The sequence below is a fragment of the Tympanuchus pallidicinctus genome, unplaced genomic scaffold (assembly GCF_026119805.1).
Source record: "Tympanuchus pallidicinctus isolate F22 unplaced genomic scaffold, pur_lepc_1.0 scaffold1, whole genome shotgun sequence".
Taxonomy (NCBI): Eukaryota; Metazoa; Chordata; class Aves; order Galliformes; family Phasianidae; genus Tympanuchus; species Tympanuchus pallidicinctus.
Genome location: NW_026294618.1, coordinates 67,010,901 through 67,027,197, shown reverse-complemented (window position 1 = coordinate 67,027,197; position 16,297 = coordinate 67,010,901). Strand labels below are relative to the sequence as shown.

The 16,297-nt window shown below is 40.4% G+C and overlaps 1 protein-coding gene and 1 long non-coding RNA gene across 2 annotated transcripts in view; both read left to right on the top strand.

Moving 5' to 3' along the window:
* PDE10A (phosphodiesterase 10A) overlaps positions 1-16,297 on the top strand; it is a 338,995-nt gene that overhangs the window by 44,367 nt on the left and 278,331 nt on the right. The gene's annotated exons all lie outside the window — the stretch shown is intronic.
* Positions 1,845-14,435, top strand: LOC128075149 (uncharacterized). The gene is made up of 2 exons (XR_008203669.1): positions 1,845-3,961; positions 12,753-14,435. It is a non-coding gene; the product is annotated as an uncharacterized LOC128075149 (long non-coding RNA).

Sequence of the window (16,297 nt, the reverse complement as noted above, 5' to 3'; positions counted from 1 at the left end):
TAGAGAGAGGCACACAGAGAAACGTTTGTAGAGTAATATAAATGGATGATGTTTAAATGTTCAGGATGAAGCAAGCAGAACTGAACCTGATGTTTTCTATTGAGTGCTTTTCAAAGAACTTTTGAGTTTATGCAAACTTTACTGGTGTCAATGGAAGAAGTTTTCTGTTTTCTAGGTGAAAAGGAAGGAGAACTGAACGTTTCTTAGTTCTAAGAAGGAATTGGTGAGGCAGATGTTAACAGCCTCAAGGAAGATCCTAGACAGCCTAGTAGTGAGGCAGCAATCTGGGCAGAGATGAAATGGGAAAGAGCTTTTGAGGAACTTATTATCATTCTGAATGTCATTTCCAAGTGTATTAAAGACGAGAGTGACTGGGAGTAGTCAGCATGGATTTATGAATGGAAAATGATACTTGTCTACCTGATAACTTTCTGTGATGAGATGACCAGCTTAGTGAATGTGTGGAGAGCAGTGAATGATAAGTTTATCTTGATTTTTAGCAATGCTTTTGAAATTCTCCTATAATATCCTTATCAGCCAGTTGATGAAGTACTATATAAGTGGACAGTCAAGTGGAGTGAGGACTAATTGCATTGCTGAATTTCAGTGATTGTGACCAGTGTCTGAAGTCCAATAGAAGGCCAGTCATTTGGTGTACGCTCGAGATCGATGCTAGATCCAATGGTATTTAACATCATTAGAGACCTGGATGATGGGACAGATTGCACCTTCAACAAGTTTGCAGGTGATAAAACTGGAATGAGTGATTGATGCACCAGATGGTTGTGTTTCCGTTTGGGCTGGCTGGAGACATTTGTCAAAAATTCCCATTGGCTGATAGGAATTTCATGGAGTTCAACCAAAGGAAATGCAAAAGTACTGAGCATGGGGAGAAATAGCTCCATAATCAGAATGTGCTAGGAGTTGGGTAGAAGACATCTTTGCTAGAGCGTACTTGGGTTTTCAGTTGAACAAGGAGCTACACATGAATCAGCAAGGTGCTCTTGAGGCAAAGAAAACCAAGATCATGCTGGGCTTCATCAAGGAGAGCGTAACCACCGGGCTGGGGGTGATGATCCTTCCACTCAGTACTGATGAGAATTATGTGGAGTGTTTTGCTCAGTTCTGGGCCCCTGTGCACAAGAGACACGTGGACACGTTTGAGTGAAGCCAGCGAAAGGCCACAGAGATGATTAAGGGTTTGTAATGTCTGTTATAGAAGAAGTTAGGAGAGCTAGAAATGTTCACCCTGTAGAAAAGAAGGCTCAGGGGGCTCTGATGACTGTTTATTCAAAACTAATGGGGAGCAGTAAAGAAGACAGCGCCAGATTCTTCTCTGTCATGTTCAGCAACAGGACAGGAGGCAGTGAGCACAAACAGAAACAAGGGATCTACTTTTTATACATAAGGAAAATACTTCTAAAATTTAACAGGGATTGAACATCAGCACAGGTTGTCCAGAGTTGTTGTGGAATCTCCATCCTTGCAGATACTCAAAACCCAACTGGACACAGACCTGAGCAGCTGGCACTGCTTGAGGGAGGGGATAGACCCCTGGGCAAAGCCAGGCCCAGTTCCCCATTGCTTGGGGCTGGGTGTACGTGAGGAGTTGGGAGCAGCTGCTGCCCCCCCTTCCCCTCCTCTTTATCTAGTGAGGATGTATCAAGCTGCAGCCCAATGTGTAGTATGAATTTACATACTACAGAGATTCCTTCTCACCTTAACCAGTCTGTGATTCTGTGGCTGCTGAGCTGAGTGGCTGGCGAATGCTGTGAGAAGCAATTTCTCAGGGAAAAAAAAGATTTTTATACCACGGAAAGTACTAGGTATGGGCCCACAAAGAAACTGATATTTGAGGAGAGCATCTGCTCCAAACAGTATCTTTTTGTCCTTAAACACATCTTTTCTACTTTTTCTACTTGCCGCAGGATTTTCTGCCTAATTATATTAGTAAAGCGGAACCAACAAATATCCCCCAAATCAGCAGTGCCTATGGCTGCATGAATTTGGTAGCAACTGTTCTGCACCCATTTAAAATTAATACTTCCCATGGATTTATTCAGGGTCAAGCTCCCACTGAGAACTCTTAATTGCATGCTGATACTAGCTCGCTTCCCAGTAGCAGAATCTGTAATTTTTTTTCTAAATTTCTCCTGTGTTTCACTGTCTTTGAAAGACACTTATGCTGGAGTGAAATTAAAAAATAAAGTGTAGGTACCTCGGGAACTTTATTCCTTTTATTTCTTTTATTTCTGTGACAGAGCCTTGCTTTTAAAATAGCATAATAGTTGTTCACAAGGTAGTGCATTAGAAGAAAAAAAAACAATGGGAAACTAACTTCTGAGAGTCTATATATAGTGCACTAAATGGTAACTTTTTTTCTTGCTAACTTGAGTATCTTGTCATATGTTAATTAAATGCCTGGAAAAAATCTTTAGGAGATAATAAGAAGATAATAGTGCATATATTTTAATGTAAAATGGAAGCATTACATGGTATCTCCTGTCTTACTTTTAAAGCTCAGTACGAATTCTTTGTTCAAACAATTGATCTTAATGTACTTAAAAGTAGGACAATTTAAAAGTGAATTAGAGAGTTGAAAAGCAAGCTTTCTGGATCCAAGTGATCTAATCCATCTTCATGGTTTGAATTCCCTGTTTTCCACTTGTTTATGCATCATTTCAGGATTTATGTGAAGACTGTCCTTGTTGTCCTAGTTCTTATTTACCTATTGGACCCTATTGGGAAACATTGGAGCTCACATATTTGTTCTTCGTTATTTTCCCAATTTTTTTCTCTCGCTTTTGGAAACCTGCTTCCTGTGTTTCTGATCAGTGCAGAACTATAGTCTGTGTGCACTCATGCACATGTGTTGGGAAGCTGTCTGCAATGGCCGTAATGAACTGAATCGTTACTTGTGGTGCACAAGATCGAAGAGGGACTCAGCTTCTGATTATCCCCATGACTGCACTGACGGGAATTTGTCCTCATAAAGGCTGATACTTGCATTGTAGCAGGACTTGTTCCCTTGTCCCACACAAAGGAGTTTCACCACTCATCTTTGTCCTCTCCATCACTAATTGAGGAGTGCTCTTCAGTCTCAGAAGGAATCCTAGGCAAAGCTGTGCTGTTCTGACACTGTTGTTGTTTTGCAAGACTGTATATTCACTTACATGGAAACCAGATAACGGAAAGATTTTTGGAGCGTAAGAGCAGGCTAGCCAATATATTCAACCTGTAAGCTCGTGAACATCCTGTCTCTTTTGCTACCTTAACATCTTGTGTGGTCCACTGAAGTACTTCAGCAGAGGAATATGTATTTCAGAGCACAGATAAAACAGGTGTTTTTTTTTAAGTTGCTTTCTGATGTGACTTCCTTTCTTTCTTCCTCTCCCTCTTTTCCTTACTGTCTCCTGGGAAGAGCAACTTGACACTGTACTCCATTGAGACCAGTTCTCACATCTGTTCAAAGCATTAAGTTTGGGAAGGCAGTCCTGGCTTGCAGCTCTAGCTGTGACTGTGCTCATTTGGAATGAGTGCTGCTGCTGGCCTCCAGGATGTTTGTTTCTATGTAGCATTCATTAAGCCTATGCAAATAGGCCCCTTGAAATCCCAAACACTTTCCACTAGCAGTCCAGCGTGTTGTCATTTGCAGTATCGAGAATCATCAATTTATTTACACAGTATTTGAGTGCTGCAGCTTGAATCAGAATACAGGAATTCCCCTTTTCCTGTGATATACGACAGGTGTTTTTCAAAAGAATTTGTCTTGTATATTGTAGCAGAAATGTCACAACTTGAAGCAGTGATTGAGCACCTGGTGTGAAGGCAGGGCCAACCCAGGGCAGCTCAGGTGCATGCAATGTACCTGAGTGACTGGAAGGGGTGGAGCCAGGAACCCTCCTGCAAAGAGTTGGCAGTGGAGGTGAGGGTATCCATGTGTACCTGAGCTCTTCTGAAGGTAAGGAGATTCTTTCCTTTATTTCTGTGCCCGCAGCTGTTGCAGTTGAGAAAACCTTCACTTGCTGCTGCCTGGGACCTTGCTGTTCTGCTGGTGTTGCTGTGCTTTCCATCACATTATACATATTCTGGTGGTTTTGCTTGGTTTTGGCTTTAAAGTTGGAAGAAATTGATACTTTCTTCTGGTTGGAAGATAATATTATTTTGCTTTATTTTGCACTGCAGCAGTGGTGACTGCAACCCAAAAAAGATTTCAAACTGCACTAGATTTTTTTCATTCACCTACAAATACTTTCAAGTTGCAGACTTGTTTGACACTTAAGGATCGTGGTTTTGAGGTACGTGCAGCTCAGCAAGGTGATACTTAAAGAATCACGTGTTGGAAAAACCAATTTCTGTAAGTGAATGTCCTTCTCTTTCTTGGTGAAGTACTTTTACATCAGAAAGAGCTGCATGTATGCAATTGTAAGTATGTTGTGTCTGTTTTTCAAGAAACTCCAGTTTGGACAATAAGACCTCTTTGGCATGCAGAGATTCTTCTCTCATGTATGTAGGTTGCTCTGAAAGTAATGCATCTTTTCTTTTTTCATGGAAGTACAACAAATGCAAAGAGCACAATAATGCTATTTGATAGAGCACATTGTCAGTTACAAAATACTATTTTGCAATATAGTCACTGCCATTATGTATTTTATATATTTTATGTATTTTCAACAGTAATGAACGAGAGTTTGCATACTGTGCTTGTAAAAGAAAGTCTGCACCAGTAGAAGTGATTCTACTGTCACAGCTACTACTGTGCTCTTGTTGCTAGTAAAATATTGCCCCTGCAGTTGATCTTTCAGTGGCTAAGCCATAAGGTGCTAAATGCTGGATGTGGTAGGACAGTCCAGTCAAGATTGCTGAACTGCATGGTCTTCAAAATGGTATGGGGCCTGGCCTAATCATAGAATGGCTAAGATTGGAGGGGGACCTAAAAGATTGCATGTTTCCAATCCTCCCTACTATGGGCAAGGTTGCTAACTACTAGATCAGGCTGCCTGGGTCCTATCCAAAATAGCCTTGAATACCTCCAGAGATGGGGTGACCACAACCCCTCTGGGCAGCCTCTTCCATTGCCTCACCACTCTTTGAGTTAAAAGAAAATATTCTTAACATTTAAAATTAATCTCTCCTCTTTTAGTTTAAAGCCATTCCCTCTTGTCTTTTTTCTGTCTGACCATGTTAAATGTCAGTATTTTCCTGCTGGTAAGCTCCTTTCAGGTACTGAAAGGCTACAGTGTGGTTTCCCCAGAGCTTTCTCTTCTCCAAGCGTAACAAGCCCTCAACTTATCTTCATAGGAGAGGTGGTGCTCCTGGCCTTTTATCATTTCTGTGGCCCTCTTCTGGACCCTCTCCAGCAGCTCCACATCATTTCTATACCGGGGCTCCAGAACTGGACGCAGTACTCCAGATGGGGCTTCACAAGGACTGAGTACAGGGGGGCAATCACCTCCCTCACCCTGCTGGCCATCCTTCTTGTGATGGAGCCTAGGACACTGTTGGCCTTCCAGTATCTGGAAGCTGGCTCATGTCCAGCTTTCATCCATCAGGACTCCTAAGTTCTCAGAGGGGCTGCTGTCAATGAGTTCTTCTCCCAGTCTGTACTCTTATCTTGGATTGCCTCAAACCGAGAGCAACACTTTGCACTTGGCCTTGTAAAACTTCATTAGATTCTTCTAACCCAGTCATCAGTTGTACCACCATACTGGGAGAACCTGAACTTTTCCAGGAAAATATTATGGTTGAAATTTTGTAACTAAGTGATGTTTTTCCTTAAAAACTGGAACAAAAGTGTTCAAAGCTAAATTCAAAATTTTGACTTTCTTCAGGAAATTCAGTTTCTACATGGATTAGTTAGGTATTTAAATATCTCCATTCAATTTTTTTATTTTTTTATTTTTTTTAATTTATGGGAGGAAAGTGAAAATTCATTTCAAATCTGGTCTTTGGAGAATTGAAAACATCATGCTGTAGATACATGAGACTCTCTAAATAAATGAATATGTGAGTGAATTGTAAAGAATATGGAATACTTTTGGCTCAGCTACAGTGTGATCCAGAGCAGTGAGTCAGCAGTGGTGATACATTGTCCATCTTTATTCTGTGGCCGTGAGGTCTTTAGCTAAAGAGACAGGTAAATTCTGCATCCTGTCCTGGAGAGAGCAGCAATTAATGTCTCATTACCTTTCATGTCTTTTGAAGGTACAGATACCTGGAATAGAAGCCTGATTCCCAGTGGGTTCTGCTCTTTTGAGAAGTATGAATGTGTATATTACGGATGGAAAATTTATGTGTAACTTACCTAAAGGGCACCAACAGCTATAAGAAAAGTGTTGACTTCTCCTTGGGTGCAAGTACATTCCTCTTTTGCCTAGCAGGTTGCTCCTGAGCAGTACTGAAAAGAGCTTTGTAATATGTTCTTTTTTGAGAACGTGTTTAATAGATGCAAAGAGTTTTATGAGCTGTCTTCTGCCACAAGGGACATGATTTTTGTATCTATTTCTAGAAGTGTACATACAGATCTGATTTGAAGTTACAGTGGAATATGAGTTTTATTTCATGCCTGTTAATAGCAGGGTCTTCTAAATCCATGGAAACATCTTCTTTTTAAGCTTTTTAATTTGTAGCCTCACATTAGCAACAGTATATAAATATAGATATGTTGCATGTAACAACATCAATAGCTTTAAATGGCAGAACAAGTGGAAAGAACTCGAGTCTTATAAAATATCTGTGATTGTCAGAGTTGATGTTATTTTTTCAATGCTGTTTGCCTCCAAGGGCCCCATATGGGACTAGGATGCTGTTGTGCTGGTGGTTTTGGAATCATGAAAAAAGTCATCAATTTTGTAACTATGCAGTAGCTTTTTATATGATTCGAAAACTATCGAGCTAAAAAAGTGCAAGCATTCACAGCATATTCAAAGCCTCACTTTCAAAGAATGGATATACATGTCTTCATCAATCCCATCTTTTTATTTCATTGTGGTTTGCCAGTCTCCAAAAATTGAGTCAGTCCATGGACCTGTGTTAAATTAGCTATTCATAAGTGACTTTAATTCAAAATATGTAGGTAGAAATGGTAGCAAAATCTAAGTGGGTCATCAGTATGAGTTGACATATTACCTTATGCCCAAAGAAGGGAGGTGAAGCTAGCTGTGAAGAGCATTGTTTTTTATGAGTTTGGTAGGAGACTTCTTATATGATCCTCTTTCTCCTCTCTCTTTGATTTTTATTTTCTAGTCTGGGAAAAAGGAATGGATGGGGTACTTCACCTTCCTGTCTCTCACTTCTAATTCAGCTGGTGGGGTAATTTAAATGTACACTATCCAGTGAATGTTATGTACAACTAAACATATTAGCTTTATTGAGTTACCATTTCCTTTATGAGGTACACTGACTTATGTAATGGTGATTTTAGCACAGGATTTTCCCTCTTTAGTTCTTTAGAAAAGTATTGTTGAGAGTGTGTGTGAACCCTTTATGAACCCGTGGGCTGGCTGAAAGGTGCTGATGCACTTTTTCAGTCAAGAGTAGTGTTTGTGTCATCATTGAAATTGGAGCCTAAGAATGTTCATTTTGATACTTCCTGCTGTTTTTAACCATCCTGTTTGCACAGAATCCCTTCCAGGCTTCTTAACAGTGCTGTGCATTTCTCCATGGGGAATATGCCAATTATGTTGTAGTCACTTATTTAATGGTTTGATTGTTTTTTGCTTCTTGGACTCATCTCCCATGCATTACTTGGGAATTGGTCAAGGGTACATTCTCTCCTCAGATTAGATTATGAAATTACTTTTCTAAGAAAAAGTAAATTTGGAATATTAAAAGGTTTGCTTCTGCCAAACTAGTGGATATGCTGGATATACTGGAAAACTCAGCTTATTTTGAGGTTATTTTTCTACTGCAGTTTTTTTGGGAAGGTTCATTGCTTTTCTGACCTTGCACAACATTTAAATGAGTCTTCCAAAATGGCAGGTTATCCCAGAATCAAAGATGTTCAAATGAAAACCTTTACTTTTGTTGTGGCTCTCCCATTTGAATGAAATCCCTTCTATATTCATCTGCTGTCTGAGCCTAAAGGGGACTAGGTGCTACAGGATGTGGGATAAACACCCCCTCTGTAGCAGAGCAAGCAGTCCTCAAAAAGCTGGAGACCTGCTAATGAGATGCTCCAAGTCTTCAGATTTCAACCCAAGGTGATGGGCTGCCTTTTTCTTCTTCAGCTATCTAATTACTTATGGCTTTCCATCTTCTTTGGGTAGAATGGGGTCACCCGCCTGTTTTGCTGTGGGCATTACCTGGGGTTGCCATGCAGAAGGATGTCTTCTATGCAGAAGATTGAAAAATCTTATTTTTCATGTAAGGTAGGTGAGGAAGATTTGAGATGAGTGAGACAGGTCTAAATATCTATCATTTCAGCTATGTTCAGACAATGCTGCATCAGTTGCCAATCATGTCACATCAGAAAGTATTTAAAATCATAAGAATATAAATGCAATATGGAATTGTGCTCATCTGTACCAGTCAATGCTGTGTTTAAAACAAAAGAACAGATTCTCTGGCACTGGGACAGTGAATTATGAGTGGACCAAAGTGCTGTATTATTGTTTCCTCTTTATAGAGTGTTCATCCTTCTTTGCATTGTGTAGCAACCACTGCAGCGATGGCTGCATAAATATTCTTCATGCTTCATTCTCATTTAATTCAATGCCTAAGGGAAAGATTTTATTGAAAAAATTGAAAAAAAAAATGTAGGCATTTTTAGAATATGGAAAATGTGTGTACATCTGTGGTAGAGATATAGTTTACTAAATATTTATGAATTATTCTTCTTTGAGCAGTTCAAAAGCTGAAGGGAGGAGGAAGATACAACTTGAAGGGCTTTTTGTTGTTGTTTGTTTTTTTTTTTTTTTTTTTTTTAATAGAACTTTTCACAAGTGTTTTCAAGTTTGAGGTCTCCTGTGTTGCCTGTTATTTCATATCTGAACAGGACAGCTATTGCATTTTTTTCTTCAGCACCCTTTGGAATAAGGAGAGACTCTGTAGCTCATTTAAATGAATAGTGGAAAAAAACACTGTTTCTGAGGTGAAATTAAATACTCATTTTGTTTACTTCAGTGCTTTGTGGACAGGAAGCATGCTGAAGATACATAATGGGATTAGGTAAGGCTTCACAGGAATCCTGTGGTCTTCATGTCATGTCCTCCTTTGCTTGTGATAAAGGGCAAAGGCATTAATATTTTTTACAGCTGTTGGCAGATTTAGTGCATGTGCTGATTTGCCCTCCAGCTTTTTAAGTAATATCAGCTTGGAAATCTGCTAAGGTGTGGCATGGCATGTCATCTAGGAAAATGCTTCTTAGTTCTTAAATGACTTCTGTTTTTTAGTTCCTATATTGTTTAGGCCTCTAGGTTGCCCTTTTGTCAGCTAGCTGGAGGTATTGCATGGCAAATTCTTGGGGGGCATTCCAAGGGCAGCCATGTTCCACAGAGGGGTCACAGTCCCACCTCTGTGTCCTGGCATGGCCTGCATAAAACATCAGGGTACTTAGCAGAGAGAGGATGAGTCTTGGATCTGTGTACACCTTGGGGGGGGGAAGGGGGGGGGAGGAGGAGATGAGGATGGAGAAATGGAGAAGTGTAAAGTGGCAGAGAGTAAAGGGGAGAGAGCTAAGGAATGCAATACCCCTCTTACTGGCATGATTTTAAGACTTCTCTGGAATATTGTCCGTACAGATATAAGCAGCTGGAGCTCTATGTAACAAACCAAGCAGGACAATTGGCCTGATAGGTTCAATTATTATTATTATTATTATTTAGTTCTGTATCTGTAGGGGAAGACTAAAGTTAAACCTGTGAGGAAAGCTATTACAAGACTCTTATTTTTCTTTACATTTTCATTTCCTTCCATTCCTAAGAATTTTAATTTATTAGTCATGCTCGCTACTGTATCTAACTCTTCAGCATGCTTTTGCTTGCTTATTGTGTATTGATAGGCTAAACTGCATCTCTTTGTTATGGTTTTGCTGAGCCTCATTAGTTTCCAACCTAGTTTGTGCGTCATACGTTTTGTAACGCAGGCAGGAGAACGGAGCCGGCTGCCTAAACCCACTGTGGTACTTCTGTGTGTCTCCTGATGTTCTTCACTTCTCTTTTCCCTTCCTTCTTGTGGGCACAGTGCCAACAAACACAGCTTGCCAGCATGAGTCCTTCATTCTTCTCTTCCACAAAAGAACATGAACTTTGTTTGGCTTTACTGCTGGCTGTCAGAATTAAGAGCTGTGGCCTTGTTTGCAAGTCCTATCTGCGGAGCATGTAGTTTGGCTGTTAGATGATTGGTATTGGTAGCCACAGAATTATGGAACTGTGGGGGCTGAAAGGGGCCTCTGGAGACCATTTAATCCAACCCCCCTGCTAAAACAGATTCCCTACAGTAGATTGCACAGTAAAACATCCCAGTGGTTTTGAATGTCTCCAGAGAATGAGACTTCATTATCTGCCTGGGCAGCTTGTTCCAGTGCTCTCTCAACCTTAACAAAGTTCTTTCTCATTTTCAGATGGAATTTCTTGAGTTCCAGTTGGTCCTTGTTCTGTTGCTGAGCACAGTTGGAAAGGCCCCATCCTCTTAACTCTCACCCATTAGATACGAGCATTACAAGCATTGATCAGATCCCCCTCAGTCTTCTTTCCTCCTTACTAAATAGTTTCAGGTCTCTTGGCCTTTCCTCATAGGCTCATCATCTTTGTGGTCCCTCACTGGGGTCTCTCTAAATGATCTCTGTCTTTCTTGAACTGAAGAGCACAGACCTGGACACAGTACTCCAGATGTGGTCCCACTGGAGTTATCTGGTGGCACTTATCTGAGGGAGAGACTTGTGAGCTTTTCTAAGTAATGGTGACTCATGCCAGGTGAAGAATTCAGTTGTAGTTAAGCTTAATTTTTTAATCTCTTATCCAACTAAGTAACTGCACTGTCTCCTCCCCTTGCCCTTTCCTCTTCCCTTTTCTCTACTTCCCTTGAACTGTGGGCTCTCAGGCTAAATTTAACCAAAGTTAATAGAGGGATAGAAGTTTTAAATAGAATTAGTTGAGTTTCCATTGCAATGCTGGGGGAGTAGAGAACCAAATTTGTGCCCTGGCTGAGGAAAAACTGGGCAAACTTCAACCAGGCTGTACTGTGTTTGAGAGCATGCATATCTCCGGCCCTCTGGTATTCAGGCTGATCAGTCAATGTTCATTTAACTCCAGAGTTGCCACACACTTATAAACTCTTACACATGAGGCAGAGGGATTAGTGTTGTTATGGGAATGAGAAAGGCTTAGAGGGTGAAAGAGACAAACTGGCAGAAAATTAATCTTCCTTAGTTCGTGGAACAACTTTTGTGTTTAGGTATAAGAAAAGGATAGGCTGCATAGACAACTGCTGTTTATTGGCAAACATGATGTAGTCACTGAAGTAGTACAGCTTATCTGTGTTTGTCTTCAATGGCATGGACTCTGTGGATATTATCCATTTTATGCTTCTCTGTGAGACAAAAAGCAGCCTAGCTTGCAGGTTTCTTGGCTGTGACATTTTGCAGATGGAGTTCTGTGGGATCCGTTTTCTAAACTTCTCATATAAGAGTGGAGAAGAGATTGTGAACAATTTTATGCCTCAGTTCAGAGTCCATTCTACAGCTTCTTTGTGTTCTAATGCAGTTAATAACTGACTGTCTTGTTCTCTTAAGTTTCTTAATTTTCATATCTTTTTGTAGTAAGCATGTGATTATGAAACTATACTATATGCTGCCTCTTCCAGAATCTTCCTAGAACAGATTTAGTTTGAAGTGTTACAGAAACAACTTCTGTCCAAACACAGGCAGAATGACTGTGGATATGGAAAATCTCATGGGCTTTGGCAGTCAGGTGATGCAGCAGCAATGCATATATGTGATTTCCATGTTAGACAATTTTATATTTGCAGTTGGTAAGATTTTTTATGACTGTGGGCAAATCTGTTATGCTACTTTGATCATTTTAAGTAATGAAAAAAGAAACTAATGTATGATTTTTTTCCTCTCTGATAAATACATGTAAACAAAGCTTGAGGAAATATCATCAGTACTGTATGACACATTAACAAAAATCTTTGGTTTTAGCAATAGATATAGTCTAGCAACATTATCCAGTTAAATCAATTCTAGTTACTCTGATATTTACAAGACATTTAGTTTGTATTGTATGTGAAATATCTTATTACAGCTTGTTATATTAAATTCTATACTATAATATGCATTACAGACTTATTTTGAGCAGTGACACAAATATTTGTGTGCTCCTGGGGTATAGTTCTGTTTTCTGTTTCTTACAGTGCTCATCCTGTGTCAGAAGCAGTTTTCAGAGCTGGGAATGTTCTCAGGGACTAGGATTAAATTACCTCTGAGTCACGGAAAGCAAAGCAAAGAGCTGGTCATCATGGGACTGTGTACATGCCCACACAGAGCTAGGGTTGAATTTATGTAGGACACACATTAAGTCACTGACACAAAGACTTGATGTTCAGTGTCAAGTAAACCATGTGTGTTATTAACAGATGAGGGTAAGCTTAAATAAGTGTCTCGCCAAATCTGATGTTAAAGCCTTTAAGCAAAAAATTGAGAGAGAATGACAGAAGTTGTTACAGAGATAGTGTACTGTCTCTTTCTGTAAATTACTTTCAGCCTGTGTGTCGCTCACAGGGTTAATTTGTTCCATATTTGCTGTTCCCAGTGAAGTGACTGGTCCAGAGAAGTTTCCTGTCACATCTCTTCCGTGATTTGGTTTTAAAGTTCCCAGAAAGACTTCATACTCCTGGATGAACAAGCCTATTTGTAGCAATGCAAGACTCGAGATCAAGATGCTTGTGGATGACAAACGGAAGAGCTGAGATGAATACCCATCCCACTGATTTGGTGGCATGGTTGACTTTGGAAGCAACCTGGTTTTTGGAGAGATTACTAATTGCCCCTGGAAACAAACGTGCAAATATCTGTGTGAACTTGCAGGGGAAGGCAGCAGCAAAAGGTTGTGTGTCACAGCAAACAGTACTGCAAATGTGCTGAAAAATAGTTAAAAGTCTGTGTTTTGCATAGCTTGCTTTGTACCTCAGATCTGCCTTCGCAGTATTTGGGGAGTGTGTAATGCACATGGGATGTAATATAGGTGTAGTTTAAGTTTGGTTGTAGGGTGCTGTGCAGGAGCTGTATCCCACCTATACTGCCATGTTTCTTCTCTGCCAATGTGGTGTAAAGCCACAGAGGGCCATTTCAGATTGCTATTAATGAAACTGATTCAAGAGCTTTGCTCTACTCCCCTCTTGTTTTTGTTGCTGCAAACTGCCCATAAGCTTAATAGGAAACTGAGGATACTTGCAAGCCATTCTGTTGAAAGGCAGCTATAAACAGCTCTGCCTGTGAAATGCTTGGAGAATATTCCTGCTAAAAATGCTCCTGGAGATGTGATGTTTCTGTTGCACTTTGCGATCCCTGAGAGAACACGTGCCCCCTTTGATGTGAGACACTGCAAAGTTCACTGAAAGGGCAAGGCTCCCACCTTGCATGTAGGCTGGCTTTACAATGCAGGACACATCCAGCTGCAGAGGAAAAGCCAAGGCTGCTTAGCAGAGTCCCACAGTAGTCATTACAGCTCCGAAACCCTGATCTGACCAGAACCCTGTTTTTTTTCCCCACAGACCATCCAAGAAATAATGACTAGTCAGTGATTGATGCTTGTTCTTCATTTCCTTTCAGATATTTTGAGGTTAAACATAATGCTGTGATTTGAAATTCATGCGGGAAACAGAAGTCTTGTTGCCGTACAATCCTTCTGCTGGCTTCTCAGATGCAAACAGGCCTTGCTGCCAACAGTTTTACCAGATGAACTTTCCCCAGTTTTCCTTTGAAGTGTAAATTGCATACTGGTCAAATTGGCGAAAACATGATCTCTTTTCCTCCTTTCTTGTGTCTCAGCCTTTCAGTTTCAGTCGTTCCTGCTTATCAAGAAGTCTGGGCCACAGATTATTGCACTTGTTAGCTGCAGTGATGGAATTGTGAAAAGTGCCATATGACTGACAGGCACGAAAATGAATCCCACAGCACAAAAGTGAAGACTTTCCACTTTTCTTGGCAGCCTACTGATTACAGCTGTGCTTTGCTTAAGAGACAGAATTTCTCAGTCTCGGAAGCTGATTGTGGTCAGTCCTGAAAGCAACATCTGTGTGTGTGTTCTCTTGATTCCTGGGTACTGCTGTGCTGAAGCAGGGCCTGTCCCACCACTCTCTTCACATGCTACCTGCTGGCAGTGCAATGTTTTGGGGCAATAAAACTCATGTGGAGTACAAAACAGGGAGAATAATCTGTAGCATGCTGTAATAGCGATGTTTTTTGGATTTGAGAAATTAAGTGATCAGAGTCCGCTGCTGTGAAATTCCTTAATTAAAAACAAATCTGCTGTGTTTATAAAAACGTCGTAACGTGCTGCTATGGTTAGAAGAACACAGAAGAGAAGGCTTTGTTGAAATGTAAACACTTCATGAATTATTACTGCAGTGCTCTGTCTGAATGCACTCATCCAATGACATAGTCCTCAACATCCAAGGGAATATAATTGCAGTAAAGGGTTGTTAGGCTCAGATTCAGGCTGTTAGGCTCCTACATTTCTGCTCAAAGTTTATTGAATCCAGATTCTTTGTTAACTCTTACCTCCATTCTCCCCACTCTGCCACTTTTGTGTGTGTGTGTTTCTGTGAGCTTTTTTTCGTTTTAGGGTAGTACTGGTAACTTACTCTGTTTTGGATGAATGCTCATTTGTTGAGAGAATCATGCTTGTGAATTGGATCTTCAGCTCAGTCTTCTTTGCTAATACCTTAAGAAGAAATAGCAATGTCAGCACAATTGGCAAGACTGTGGGAATCAGGGAAAATGGTTCACTCAAAGGATAAATAAGAAGTTCTTTGCTTATTTGGGTTGGAACATAAGTTTTAACTGGCTTCATTGCCCACCTTTAGGCAGTGCAGTGTAGAAGGGCTGTTGTAGTGGGCTCAGTGGTGCAGCCTGTGCTGAAATGTCTGTCTGAGAGGTCAGAAATGCAAATACTTCTGGGCTTCTTTGAAAACCCCCACTTACCGGTCGTGACTGTCCCAAAACATAAGGGGTAGATTTGTCTGGTATCCCTACTCAGTTAGTTGCAGAGATGAGCAGTCTTCCCAGTGCTAGAGCTCCTGAGAAATGGGAGCACAGCAGGCATTGCTTAGGTGGTTGAGCACTAGAATCTGCAGGTTGAACAGATCGCTGAAATCCTAGCAAACTACCTTAAATCTCACCACAGAGAACAGTACCACATCAGAACATCTTCAGAGTGAATCACAGAAGGGTTGGATTGATTTCAGAAGGAGAATAAACTCAACTTTCCATTTAGAATTTGCCTGCTGAAATTTCTAATTTAATTGTTTCTAGTAAAAATTTAGTGCTTATGGGCATAACAGTGTTAATGTTATCCCCACAAACTTGATTTTAGTTTGTATTTGGGATAACTTACTACAGGCATGGTAAAATGAAATGTGGACCAGCCATCTGAAAACCAGGCTGATGTATTTTAGAATGGGATATACAAATTATCTTGAATTTTGGGATTCAGAGAATTCCATTGATTAAATATTTTAACTTCCTGAAGTTATAAATGGTAACTTTTTTTGATTATTTGAACTAATATGAAAATATAAAGGTATGTCAAAAACCACAGTTCTCAGTTTTGCAAACTGCTCATTTGGTGTGGATCATACTGAAATTGTACCCAAAGCTAAAATCTTGCATTTTACATGTGTGTAGGTAGTTCTAAAAGGAAAACTTGCTACGATTAAGCAGTGCAGGGCAGCATTTCCAGGGAGCCACTATCCTGCACTGAACACCAGAGGGCACAAAGTCTCTAACAGTCATTATGTCTCTTCTGACGGTCTCAGAGCCAACATTTAAACGAGTCTAAATACTGTAGAGCTTAGGAAAACAAACACAAAACTCAATTGGAAAAGCAAAGGGAAAGTAAATGCACTAGGAGTTTTAGAGAGCAGATAAAAAAGGGTCTCGCTTGCAGCATGTGTACAGCCGTACTACAAGAACTCGTGTCAATTACTTGTGTAAGGTATGCACTGGCATTTTTAGTTTTAAACGCAAGGTCATGTGTTAGCAGTGTGCTGCCACTGCACGTTTATGGGTGTTGCCTTCTGTATGAATGAGAACACGCTTGGATTAAGCAGGTCGTTCTGAAGTAGCAGTGATCGA